The following is a 14,734-nucleotide window of genomic DNA, read 5'->3' as shown; positions in this document are numbered from 1 at the left end:
GGGGGGTACTCTGTGATTGTGGGGCCTATTTCTGGTCCCTCGGCCCCTCACATCTCTGGGCAGAGTTCCCCTGAGCAGTGTCCACTGACTCCATGGATGCCTTTGAGGAGCAGTGGGTGCTGTCTGGGGTTCTCTGCTTTGGATCCAAGATTCTTTACTCCTGTTTTTTCATTTGTTGTCCCCAGAAATCAATTGTAGCCTAGGCTTAATGGTTCCTTCCCCCTTACCTGAAGGGTGGGCCTTTAGTTATGGGCAGAGCTAGACCTGCCTTCCCCAGTATTACAAATAGTACACACTTTCCAACTTCTGCAACAAATAAAGCAAGAGACCTATAGACAACAGCCGAATCCACTGCACAACCCTTATTCATTGCCACCACACCCTCCAAACTGTGCTCTGAAGAAATAGTATGTGACCAGGTAATTAAAGACTGTATCATAACGCATATGCACAATGAGGCTGAATTAGGGTTGCACAGACAGCTTCATTCTGGCACTTCCTTACTGAGTGCTTGACTTTGGACCTTAATATTCTTTTTATGTAGCTTTTTTGGATGTAATTTCCTAATTTAAAATAAAAATTAATTTTCCTTGTGTGGAATCACATTATCCCCACCTTGGGTCATCAACAGAATTTGGACCAGAAGATCCATGCCTCTGACCTCTATCACTTGAACTAATGGAGTAAATGGTGGTAGTAGTAGTAGACAATTCTCCTCTATGTAGACCAGTCACTGGAGGGGAATGAGACACAAATTTTGCCAGTGGGTTTCACAGACATTTGTTGGTGGCAGAGGAGTGCAAAGAATCAGAATTCAAGGGTTCAGTTCCAGCGTCTGTAGGAGATTGTGCTGTATGATAATCCTTCTGCCCAAATACTCCTAGCCTATCTCTGTCACCCTCTGCTCCTATCCACCCCAGTTTCTGACCCCCTTCCACTCAGCCATAGTGGTCCCTTGGCAGCCACTAGGAGCAATTGCAGGGAAAGTCTTGCTCACCCTGGACTGCAGCACGGTCAGTCTGTCTATGGGGACGGTGCATGTGCATGCCAATTGGCACGTGGGAGCTGTGAGGAAATGGAATGTGGTCAGTGCAGATGGAATCTTCAGAGAATTCAGCTGCCAGTCTCTACTGAGCGTGTGCAAACTCTGATTTTTCAGAAATTATAACTTTGGGCAAATTGTCATGGGAATGGCAAAAAAGCATGCTCCTTTAGTGGGGATAAGTTCACCCCTGTAACCCCTGCATTTTGTGGCTTTTCTTCTAGTGTTAATAACAGTGTTTCTGGCAGTATATTGTGCACCAGTGTGCAACTTAAAATTAACAAATGTCCCATTTGCTTGCAGCTTGATTGTCCATTCGTCCTGCATCAGTGTCCATTGCTTCTTTGAAAAATTTGTCTGGCCTGGTGGTGCTGCTGTTGTCCTATTTGTCCGTGCTGTGTGCACTCTGCTGGTGCTTGCCAACTCTTGCAAAAGGATGTAATGCATTGCATTTCTTGTATCTTTTCCCATATGCCAGCCATCGTCCTGTCTCGCGCTGGTTGCCACTGCCTGGAAAGCTCCATGTCCTGTTCTTGCTTGACTCTTACTTTGAGCTCTACATGCTTTTCTGCTTCACATCCGTTTTCTTGTAGTATCTTGGATTCTCTATCATGTCTACAGTGTCAGAGCACTGTCCAGCCTCCATAAGCTTCATTCTGGGCTGGGTGACTTTTGTTACTTGGCAAATTCTTGTCAAGGGTTAACTCTGGGTCTTCCAGTAGTCTGGGATCAGGAACCAAAAACAAAAACAAAAAAAAACCTCAATCACAATCTGATCTCTTATCAGCCCCCCAAAATTGCAAGATTGGCTCTTCAGCCTCAACTCAGTCACAAACTCTCATATAATTTCACCTTTTTATTTATTTATTTTGGGCCCTCTAAATACATGTTTTTCAGATGTTTTGTTTTTACGGGAGTGCAGTACGCCTCAATCTTTTGTGATATAGTTTCATAGCCTCCTTTGCCTGGGCTAACTGAAAACTGTTCAACATATCAAGTGCGTCAGAACCTGCTATTGTCAGAAATAAGATGATCTAATTGTCTTCCTTTTCACTAGCACCCATTGCTTGCAGATACAGAGGGAAGTGCTGTTTAAATCTCTTCCAGTTGTCTTCCATATTGCCAGGGAGTATCAGCTCTGGTGGAGCTTTTCATTGCTCCATTCTTCCCCTCAGGTTATTTTCTTTAATTTCTATTTACTCCTGGGCCCAAGGTGCTTGAAAGAGATCCTCTTTATTCAGTGACCAGTTCCGGCTGCCTGTGCATAACAGAATATGCAATTCTGCAATGCCCACCCACCAGACTTCTCATCTGGGAAACTAAACCACATAAAGGTCCTGTTCTCAATACCACACTTGCTATGTCTCAGCTCCCTGTCTGTAAAATGGGGATAATACCACTCTCTTATCTCACAGGGGTATTGTGAAAATGAATTAATTCACGTAAAGCACTCAGCAACTATAGCGATGAGTGACACAGAAAAACCCAGGAGGAAATTAATAATTCTGCCTTCAGAGCAGGGATTTTATGCCTATGGCCACACAGTGAACTAGGAGAAAACAAAATATTGAATTAAAGGGTCCTGCGGGTGGGGAAAGTATTATATGCATATGCACTAGGGAACCGAATGAAGGGTGTACAGGCCATCTTATTTCTGGCATTGCTTAACTTTTGAGTGCTTGACTTTGCCAATTTACTAATGTTTTTTTAGCATGGAGGGGTGGGGAGGAGGAGGGCAGTGAGGGGTGTGTGTGTGTAAGTAATATATATAAAGTAGGTGCCTTCCCTGCTGCAATACCAAGTTCCATAGGCAGAACATCCATCTCCCTAGCCAAGCCACTAGGTTTCCCTATCCCCAAGTAAGGAGCTCTGCAGAATTTAGAGGAATCCTAGATTGTCAGCTCAGAAATTATCAGCATATTTTAAGCCTTCTAAATAAAGCTCTTATTTATGCATCACCTATGGAATTTATTATAAACTCACTCACGCTAATGTCACCCAGTCAGGGTCTGCCTTAAAAGTCAACCTCTTTTTGGAAGCCTTTAACACTATTTTCTCAGTCACCCTTAGTGCAATTTTAAAATCAGTCTCTTTGGTCTCACCAACTAGAACGTCTGCTGTAAATGTTGTTGGTTTTTTGGGGTGGGGGAGGATTAAATATTTGAAATTTTATTACAAAGCATTTTACTCCACTTGTACCCTGCTTTTGTTTGAACAAATATTGTATACTCCTCCTGCAATTGATGTTTTATTCCTATCCCCCGCCATGTATTTTAATGACTTTCAAGTCACCAACATAAAGCAGTAATTCAGTTTTAGAGGATTCATATCCATGTTATAGCATTCATTGTGACCAAAAATGGAGGCCTGTTTCACATGAGAGAGCATCTGTCTGACACTCACTCATGACTTTTAAAACAGGAAATTCTAAATGTTGGATGATTTACTAAACTTTTTCTGTTTGGGTTATCTGAATGAAAATAAGTCATGCAGTTCTGCCCTCATGGCATAGTTCAATCAGAGAATAGTAACGTTGTAGCTATTCATAGCCAACAATGGTCATCTGTGAGCATTAGTCTTGCTTCTGAGTTCCATAAGTGCTGGTTTTGCATCACCGCAGAGCATAGTGTGTTAATAGTGGTAGCACTGTTCTGAAATGAAAACAAAAATCTGCATGGTGGGCCCATGTTTGGCATAGGCTTTGGCCTCTGGGTTCATGGAGCCCAGGTGTGTTGGGAAGGTGACATGGGAAAAGATAAGATGCTGCATGGGTGTCTTCTGCTAATCAGTTCCTGGACTCTAGAATCAGTGTTGGCAGGAGGGTGAGCGCCATGGTTGCAGACCTCTAGACAGTCTAGTCTATCTTTCCTTGCTGGGAAGTATTTTCAATGTACTTTGCAGATTAAATCCACTGTGTTCAGACTGGACTGCCCAGCTGTGAGTGAACAGGGCCTTATTCAGAAGGGACAATTGCACCATGTCGTCTTGATGACGTTTGACCTTTCTCGTGTATGGAGATTAGACACCTTAGGGTCATTGTAGCCTACAGCCTGCAAGATAGAGGCTTGTTCCTCATGACTGGAGAAAGGCAGTGGGGTTTGATTCATTATCTGATGTGTCAGAGCCTTCCTGTTGGCATGTTAGTTGCCTTAGATGAGGCCCTTTCTCAAAAATACATCTCTAAAACTGGCAACTGGAATCTCCTGGTATTCTAGACATCTATCCATTTGGTTTTAAGCATGGTATAGAGACCAGACTTGGGGAATGATTCTGCAAGGTGCTGAAGATCCTGAACTTTCATAGAAGCCAATGGCAGCTGAGCACGCTTGCACCTTGCAGAAAATGACAAGCATCTTGCAGGAAGTGATCCTTGTTCCTTTGGTTGGCAGCTGTACATTCTGGTCATGTTTGATCTTTCCACTGACTTTGAGATCATTGATTCCAAGATGTTCTTGGCTTGCCTAGGGTCTCTGGTAAGAATGATTGTGGTTGCTGCTTGCTAACTCTGATCCTCCATGTCCAATAAGACCTAGAGGGTATGGAGCTCTGCATATCCAGTTTTGTCACCTCTTCTCCTATTCAATGTGTATGTGAGACACTTGGGAAGATGGACAGGGCTCCTCAATATGCTGATGACACTCAGGTGTCTCTTTCCCATCAGACTCAGATGATGCAGTCTCTGCTCTTGCAGTGCCTGACTTCTTGGAAGGATAAAGGCAAGTTGGCTTAAAATGGAGTTTCGATATATACAGAGAAGTCTCTGAAGGTTGTAGCTGAAGTAGTGTCTGCTCCCTCTTATGACGTGGTGTGATTACATGTGTGGTCATTTGGCAACGTAGTACTTGTGACTTTCTAACCCCTGTCCAGTTCTGTCCGCTTCCTTGGGCAGACCACCAGAACTGGTCTTTTTCCTTGACATGAAAGGAACACTCCTGCCTCAAATTGCAGGAGGTAAGTTCATTGCAAGGGCAAACATTACATGCCTAACTTCCCATTCAATTCCATTCTACATGCTGTGTGTGGCCACTTATATGTGTATAGAGCCAGAAATCATCTAGGATAACCCCACAGTTGCTAGAGTCCGGGTCTTGGGTCAGTCCGGAAGAGCCAGCATCTGCCAGAACATTGAAATCACCGAGCATTATTTGTTTTGGCATCTCCACCACCATCACACTGAGTAACCTTGGAAACTCAGAGTGCCCGCTCCTTGCAGTGGGGCAATCTCTGTGCCAGCATTAAACCTATCTTTACCCCCATCCCAGCATTCATATTAGATACAGTGAATTAGAACCAATTTTGGAGCAAGTAGAAAGTATGGGCCAGATCCTCAGTTGGTGTAAATCTGTGTAGCTCCATTGTAGACAAAGGCATTATGTTGACGTACACCAACTGACAATCTGGCTTTCTGCTTTTATTGATGCAAGTGCATGCAGAGGCTTAGGTGATGGGTTCATATTTCTAAAAATACACCAAGGAATGAATTGAGTTCAAGGAGGAAATTGGTGACCAGAATGAAAGAACAGAGGATCCTGAAGGTAGTTCTCCTCCTGTCTCACTTCTTCCTCCATTGTAGATCATCCATCACAGATGCATGCAGAGAAAGAGGAACCACCGCCTGCAGAACTGCAACCTCCCATTAACAATTATTGCCATTTACAGTTCCTGGCAGAATAAGGAAATATAGCTGCTTTCATTTGATTTTGATGTTGTTTCCTCTAATGGTTTTGTTAAAATGCTGAATGCACAGTTTGTTTTCTCGCAACCATTGGGATTTATGAGTTGCTGCTTCTGGAGACATTACTGTTTGTCATTCATTTTCCTCCTGATTTCCTCCATTTATCCCCTGCCTTCAAACTGCTTTGAAGTCTTTCCCTTGCTGATACTCCCTCTGGTACTAACCAGTAGTACTAGAACCTTGTGAAGCTGTGCCACTGTAGTTTCCCTCTGGATAGTGCTGATCAGAGTCTCAGCAGCATGTGCTAGCTCAGCACTTCTTGATAACTCATAATCCCCGCCATCGGTTTTTATAGTTTGCCTGGTCTATTGTAAATCTCTAACTCACTGTCATCAGGACAGCTCTTGACCTAATTCACAACACGAGGAATTAAGCTACTGTCTCACTCTGTTAACAGAAGGCACCATTTATGGGTATGGTTTTATAAAAACAAAAATAGATTACCTTGGAAACAATTAATTATAGGGCAGCATCAAAGGTCAAATTATATTATCTAGAATTTCTTTTATTTAAGCAATGTAAACAAACTTTTACCCCAAATATCAATCATTTAGAAATGCAGGCAAGTTGTGGCCTATCCTCATTCCACAGCTATTATTATGGAGAATCCAATATTGCTTGAGAAGAAGTTTTTATGTACTTTTGACCCCTAAAAGAAGGGATTTGCAGCTTTGCAAATTCTAAATTATTTATACAAGCATTATTATGAATACATATCCGGTAATTTATTGGTAACTAATCATCAGTGACCGCATTGGTGGTTCACAGACTGGTACAGTTAAAGCCAGATTCTGGCCCTCTAAAGAAAAAAAATCTAGAAACAAAACAAATATTGATAGACCTATGAACCCTGTGTAAGCAGCAAAAACTCTACCAGATTCTGTTCTTAAAGGAGTCCTGTCCAGTTCTCACTAACTTATCATTAGAAATCACCTTTATGAGGCAAATGACACGCAGAGTGTTCCAGTGGTTATGGAACTCGACTGCGTGTGTCAAGAGATCAGGAATCTATTCCAGCCACTGGCCTGCTGTTGGATCTTAGGCAAGTCAAATCACCTTTCTGTGCATCTATTTCTTTGTCTGTCTTGTCTACTTATAGTGTAAGCTCTTTGGGGCAGGGACTGTCTCATCCTGTGCATATGAACCACACCTAGCACAGGGGTTCTCAAACTTCATTGCACAGCGACCACTTTCTGACAACAAAAATTACTACACGCCCCCAGGAGGGATGATCAAAGACTGAGCCCACCTGAGCCCCACCACCCTGGGTGGGGAGGCGAAAGCCAAAGCCTGAGCCCCATCGTCCCAGGTGGTGGGACCAAAGCCAAAGCCCAAGGGCTTCAGCTGCAGGCAGGGGGGCTGTAACCTGAGCCCTGCTGCCCAGAGCTTTGTCTTTTCGGCTCCGGGTGGCGGGGCTCGAGCTTCTGCTTTGGCCCCAGGGTCCAGCAAGTCTAAGCCAGCCCTGGCGACCCCGTTAAAATGGGGTCGTGACCCACTTTGGGGTCCCGACCCACAGTTTGAGAACCGCTGACTAGCACAGTGGGTCCCTAATGTCAGTTGAGGTCTGTAAGTGCTACAATAAAACAGATATTAGTATTCTGATATTTTTGCTGGTCCCTTAGATTGTAACATAAGATAGATTCCATAGTAATTATTTTGCAACATCATATATCTCAAAAATGGATGAACTGATTTTATTGAAACTCTTCAGAAAATTTCACTTTTGCACTGTGACCAAACATGGAAAATTTCATCTGCAAAGGAACAATTTTTAGAAAGTTACAGGATGTGAAAACAAGCAAGTTTTAATGGAAATCTAAAGATATCCTTAATTGTACCATTTGCCAGCAAGAAACCCTTTGATAAATAGTAGATTCATTGACACTTCATAACACTAGCCAAATCTTCCTAATGCAGAAATGTAATTTGATGACAGAGCTATAGTTTAACAGGGAACACACTTATTTTTGAGAATTGGACAGGTAAGGTACTTGTTCTACATCTTTTGGCAATGGACGGTGAAAATATAAATGCTAATGTATCTGCACCTTGCTCAAAACAGTAACTCATCATCAGGGCTGGTGCAAGGAAACTTCCACCTAGCGCCCCCCCCCCAGCCCTGCGGCAGCTCACCGCCCCCCCCCCCCCCCTGAGGCGCACTCCCCGCGGCAGCTCACCCCCCCGGGGAGCTGTCCAGCAGCTCCCCCACCCCAGCTCACCTCTGCTCCGCCTCCTCCCCGAGCACGCCGCTCCTGCTCTAATTCTCCTCCCCTTCCAGGCTTGTGGCGCCAAACAGCTGATTGGCGCCGCAAGCCTGGGAGGCGGGAGAAGTGGAGCAGTGACGGCATGCTCGGGGAGGGGGCGTAGCAGAGGTGAGCTGGGGTGGGGAGCCCTGCGGCAGCTCCCTCCCCCCTGCCCTGAGGCACCCCCGCGGCAGCTCCCCACCCCAGCTCACCTCTGCTCTGCCTCCTCCCCGAGCACGCCACCCCCGCTTTAATTCTCCTCCCAGGCTTGCGGCGCCAAACAGCTGATTGCCGCTGCAAGCCTGGGAGGTGGGAGAAGTGGAGCAGCGACCACGCGCTCGGGGAGGAACGCTGTAAAAAAAATTGGGGGCACCGCTTTTTGGCGCCCCCAAATCTTGGCACCCTAGGCAACTGCCTAGTTTGCCTTAATGGTAGCACCGGCCCTGCTCACCATGCATGGGGACTTGAGTATTATAATTATTCCAGAACAGTTCTAAATGTCACTAGCACAGTCGTCTGCATGATTGAAATGCAAAAATACACTGAGTGAAAAATATGCAAAATATCAGAGGAATTAATTTATATAATATCAGGGGCTAGGCTACAGAGCCTCTTACTTCTAGGTCCTGGTTCAACTGTCAGTAGTCACCATGTGAGAACTATTTTGGTGAAATAAGTTAGTGGTTTTGGTTCATCTGTCAGTGCGTGAGGGGAATGGGAGGGAATATCTCCCAGTCATGACTGGCATTAATTGACGTCTTGCAGGCAGCCTCCACACAAAGGCTAAGGACTGACTGGACACACAAGATGAACTATCCGCTAATCCCAGAGGACTTGCTCCTACTGGTCAGGGTTAAGGCACATAGACACATAGGGAGTTTGGCACTGCTTTTCCTGGTATTGTATCTGTTTGTGTGGATAAGTCAAGGATCTCAGTCTCCAAGGGTGTCAATCTAGGTTCTTTCATTAGTGCTAAATTCACTTTACATTTATTTAAAGGTTGAATTATAAAGGACTATTTTGTTGTCATTTGGGGTTTATGCATTATGGGGCAGATTTTCGAATGAGTTCACCTCTCATTTAAGCACCAAAATAAGTGGTCAGGATTTTTCCAGGGCTCAGCACGTTGGGTGTACTTTGGATGTTGACCTCTCAAAAATATGGCCATAGGTGTCACAATGGGAGCTGCTGGGTGCTGAGCGTATTTTGAAAATCTGGCCCCATTAATTGTTTTGCATAATAGTGTCAAAATAAGATGATTTAGCATTTTAATTTGTAATATACACTGTCTGAACAATATGTGCAAAAACTTTAGTACATTGTATCATAATGCAGTGTCCAGAATTCAGTGACTATAATGGTGTGATATATCTAATCTGTATCTATAGTTCCTGTGCACAGAGAGGAGTCTGTGCCCATTGATCTTGACTAGGGAGTGTAACGGGATGTATAAACTCCTCACTGGACAGGAGCGGGTTAAGGAGTAACTGTGGGCTAAGGAGGCCCCACCCCTCTGCCTGTGCCAAACATGCTTGGGTTGGAGGTGAGTTTAAAAGGCAGTCAGACAGCTGAGTCGGGTCGGGACTGGCATGTCAGGGAGAAGGATGTACTCTGGGAGCTCAAGGGAAGGAGGTGACCCCATCCTGCAGCAAGCCAGGGAATAGGGGAGCAGCAGCAGCCAGAGGTTGGGACTAGGGCAGGAAGACCAGAAGGCAGCGCTCACCAGGGATGGATGGTGGCTGGTGGGGATGCAGAAAGAGGTAGGAAGTGACCCAGGAAAGCTGACTTGAAGCTGACACAAGGAACCACCAGGGGAGGGAAGCCAAACCAGCCTCCCAGGCCCCTGGGTCAGAACCCAGTGGAGTAGGAGGGCCTGGTTTTCCCCATCTGAAAACTATGCCCATTAAACAGCGCTACCACTCATGAACTGAATCCACTAGGCAGGGTTGCTGCCAAGAACTGTGCCCAATAGGCGGAGCTGGAGTCCTAACTGCTAGGTGAGGGATGCTGCCCTGCCACCCATAGGGAGACTCAAAAAGGAAGGTGTCACTGGCATGCTTCTCCCTTACCCCTAATATGACAGAAGACTTCGGGAGCTCTGTAGCCTTCTGATTCCACAACTTAAAAGGTAGCAGGGCCAGCAGCCCTCTGGTAGTTTCTTCTCCACCCCCAAGCCAATGCAAGCCAGTACAAGCCAGTACAATCTACTGGTTCCAGGGCAGCTGCAATCAAGGAAGTCCCTGATAGCATAGCTGCTGCAGGGGTATGCTGGCTCAGGACACTGGAGGCCAGGCATGCTGGTTAATATTGCAGTGGCAAAAGCCCTCAATGTGGCTGGTCCTTGCTTTGACAGATCTGAAGGATTCAGGGGTGGGTGGGCAAACCCCCAGCTAGTTCCACAGGAGACAAACCTTGGCCCTTCTCAGTAGAATTGAAAGAAAACTGAGTCCACTTTCCTGTCCCCTCCATAGGAATAACCCATGCATGGCAGAATAAGGAGGATATAGGTATACAAATTGTAGCTATAACATTGTTTCCATAGCCAAATACAAAGCATTGATTCCATAGTCATGCACTGGTGTGACTGTGACAGCAACCATTAGAGCCAGTGGACATTGACCCCTGCCATATGACAAGAGTACTAAACTTTTCGTAACCCTGACCCATATCACATGACCAGGAACTAAAGATGGGTATCTTCCCAGCACCACTGTATCCTACCTTGCTTATAGCAATAAATACAAATTAATTTAATCAATTAAACGTCTAAGTAGGTTAACCTAGGTAATGCTCAACCCTTGTTCTGCTCTATAATAGAGGGGCTATCTGATGATAATTTCCAAACTCTAGTGTGTTTCTCCGTGCTTCCTGATTTGATATTGCAGTAGGCTGTCGCTTGAAATTAATTGCAACTAATTAAAAATGATCCAGTTAGGACAGTTGGACAATAGTGCTCTAGAGATTGCTTCATTCCCAGAGGCTTTAGGGGCTTGCTGCTGAGGTGGTTCAAGCCTTCAGAAAGGTGCTATACATCATAATGTCATTTTACATTGTTATTTCTCTGAAAGCAGCAATTTAAGAGTCTCCAGTGAACCTTGAGCAACTTTGCACTAAAAAGAAAAATGTTACTGTTCAAGATCTGTAAAATATAAAATATAGATTCAAAGAAATCACTTGACATGAATAGTGGTATTAAATTTGTGCCATTATTTGCATGTAATATATGATGTTGTAGTAAAAGGCTAACAAAGCATTTAGACTACTCTGGGGCTCATTGATTTTCTGCACCTTTGTTCAAACTAGGTCAAAAACAATGTTGGTCTTATTTTATCATGCACGTTTTTTCTCACGTTTCAGACGTGTGTGTTAAAGTGACATGACGCACTATATGGCCTATGGCACCTATTTAGAGTGAAGCAACAGCCTCCTCTTGGTTTAAATTTTCTTAGCTGTGCAGCAACTTCAAAATGTACACAGGGCCAATTTTTTGAGTAACTTGGGTGAGCAGAGGGCCTAATGGAATCTCGAAAATATGGCCATAGGTGTCACAATGGAAGCTGTGTGTAATGGAAGCTTTTCACTTTGGGAGGAAGGCCAGTCATTTGAGGAATTATGAAAATGATCCTTGTAACCAATGCAAACATGTGGCTCATGCACTGCTAATCAGCTCATTTGATATTATGCCTCACAGCTATAAGCAGAAGCTTAGACCCTCTTAAAATTAGTTTTTTGTCCCAAGTCCCAAAGCAACAAATCTTGGTGACTGTGTAACCCAAACTTAGCAAACTTTATTCTACAAAGATGTAGAAACGCAGGTTTCAAGACCAATATAGCTTTGAAGGATGGCCTAAAAATGCAGACTAGAGGCTATTTTTAGACCATTACGGAGCTTTTAAAAAGACCTTGTATATCCCTGACATTTCACGTAATCTCTTCCCTGTGAAACGTGTTTTGTCACCAATAACAGCTTGTCTGTTAAATTGTGTGATCCTCCCACGACAGCACAGCTGGAACATCACCTCCTATCATCCTCTTTTGCTTTTCTTATTCATCTAGCTGCTGAGCAGTATGATCAGTCAGTGGATCAGGTTGATTCCCCACTGTTACTCTATTTTTACACTGGCTTAACAGCATAGAAATCAATGGACTTACACTTTGTGATGGGGTCACAGATCCCACACTGAACCAGGGCAAGGAATAGAGCAATACTAGGTTAGGCAGGCCCCACCCTTCAACAGGTCCTAATGGTGAAGGAATAGTTTGAAAGGACACTGGTAGCCCAGGAAGAAGTGGGGGAAGGAGTTGAAGGCTGCACCAAGAAGCAAGGCTGGTGCTAGGAGCTATGTTAGGAATGACTACAGCTTTGGTAAGGCTGCTCCAGCAGCGGGGATCTGGATTTACTTACACACTCACTTTTTTTTACTTTGGGGTAACAGAGACTGCTAAGACAATGACCATGCCCCAAACAGAGGAGCACAAGTCTGGCAGGAAGTGACCCAAGGGAAAGTCTAACTTGGGGTAGATCAGTAACTGGCCTGGACACTTTGACAACCCCGTAGGGCCCTGGGTTGAGACCTGGTGGAGTGGCTGGGCCTGGGTCCCCCTGCCTTGACCTCTCCCTTTCCCCTGTAATGGCAGAATCTCCAGGTGAGTGATAGCAGCATTCTGGAGGGATTGTGGCCTCCTGCATACAATTTGGCCAGGTCTCCCTCTGGAACAACTAGGGTTCAAACACTCCACCTTTCTGGGGTCCTGAGCCTGTGTCTGGGAGATTTGTATGTAGATGGAAGTGGGCTTTGGACTCAAGACAGAGTCTGAGCCTGGGTTTACACTGAAGTGTAGACATATGCAGTGGCACAGGAAAAAAATCACTAAAACAAATAAAAAGCTTGGTGCAGTTCATTCTTCATATGAGGCCAGATGTGACCACTGTGATAAGCTAGACTGACCTCCTGTATAACACAGGACTTCTTGAACTAATTCCTCTTTGAACTAGAGCACATCTTTTAGATGTTCTGTAGAGCAGAAGTAGTCAATTATTTTTGTCAAGATATAATTAAAGTCAGACTTCAGAGAAAATAATAATAAAAAAGTAAATAAAAAGATTTTGGGGTCTGTTCAAAAGCATCTGGTGATCCGGATTTGGCCTGCGGTCCACCTATTGACTACCCCACCTTAGAGATGCCTCATGTATTACCCTTTATTTTATTGGCAGATAAACTGATAACAGATCATATAATTAGAGAGTGAGAGTCTTTTGGCTCTAGGTCGCTGGTGTGAATCTGGCTTAGGGTGCTCATGAGTAAAAGTTGTTACCCTCTGAATCATTTGTTGTTTTGGTTGACATTAATAAATCTTTATCTAAAGCTTTGAGCTAGAGCTTGCTAAGTTTTCTTCATGGCACTGGAGGTACCTATAAGCTAGTTCTAAATGACTAGCTGACAATTCACGGGGCTTTATGTGACCCACTCCACCCATTTCTGGCCTTGATTGGAGGTGGGGAGGAGCATATAGGGGCAGGGCTGAATTCCTCTGTGACTTGATTCAATGGAAGTTTTGCCAGAATAAGATCTGCTGGATTCAGTCTTCTGTTATGGAATTGTCTAATAGCATTACAGCATTAAATAATCATTCATGAGTAATACAGGATTTAGAATAATCTGATACAGTTACATATACTACAGCTACAGTAACAGAAAGGTATAGAGATGTTGAATTGCTGCTATTGACTATAAGACCGTTGTGGGGGTTAGTACATTTAAAAAATAAAGAAAAGTGTATGATACACTCTTACTTTGGTGAGTTGAACAAAAATTGTAAATCTGCTGGCTGTATTTTTTGGCTAGACACAGACTTGGATTTCTCAGAACACTTTAAGGGCTCTATTCCATGTTCTCCAACACCTGGTGTATCTCAGCTTTTGGCGTAATTTAAACAAACAGGCCATGTAACACATCTCTCTTTCAGTCAAATAAAGCCGAGTTGGTGTTCTGCCAATTCTGTTCTCATTTATTTGCTCACCCTGGGTTCTATTTATTCCCTGTATCTTCAAACATGTTACAGAGAGAATGACAGAAGCAGACAATATTACATCTAATAGTCTTATAATGATGTAAATAAAATATGCTAAATCATCAGATACTACATTTGCCCATTTTAACTGTCCCACTTCATTTTATGCACATGAACTAAATGTACAGTAAATGAAAAAGCTTTTTGCATGGCACAGATTAAGAAAGAATGTACTCATTGGATATTGGAGCCCTATCATTTACATTAAATGAAAAGTAGCTTTTACATTAAAAATACAGTCACCGGATGTATTGCAATATATGTTGCATGGACTTGGTCCTCCACTCACTGATGTCAATGGCAAAGCACCCATTGACTTTAGTTGTACAGGGATGAAAGCCTATGATAAATGCGGTCCAGTACAGCACAACTTAAGGACACAATCCTGAGAACTCTTGCTTACAGGAGAATCAGGCCCTGTATCCCAAAATTAAATAAAAGTTACTGAGATAAAATGCACAGAAACAGATGGAGAGAGGAATTAAGGGGGAACAGCTTTGTTTCTCCAATCAAATCTGAAACAGACAATGGACCAATGAAGTGGAAAAACACAGGAAGGCTGTTACAGAGGTGAGGAGCTTTGGAGGAGATGGTTGCACTCCTCTGGAGAAGACACAAAGGCACAGAGAAGAGGTGGGAATT

Source organism: Emys orbicularis, chromosome 7 (genome assembly GCF_028017835.1).
Source record: "Emys orbicularis isolate rEmyOrb1 chromosome 7, rEmyOrb1.hap1, whole genome shotgun sequence".
In the NCBI taxonomy this organism is placed as follows: Eukaryota; Metazoa; Chordata; order Testudines; family Emydidae; genus Emys; species Emys orbicularis.
The sequence above is the reverse complement of the archived record's forward strand: the minus strand, read 5'-3'. Positions refer to the sequence as shown.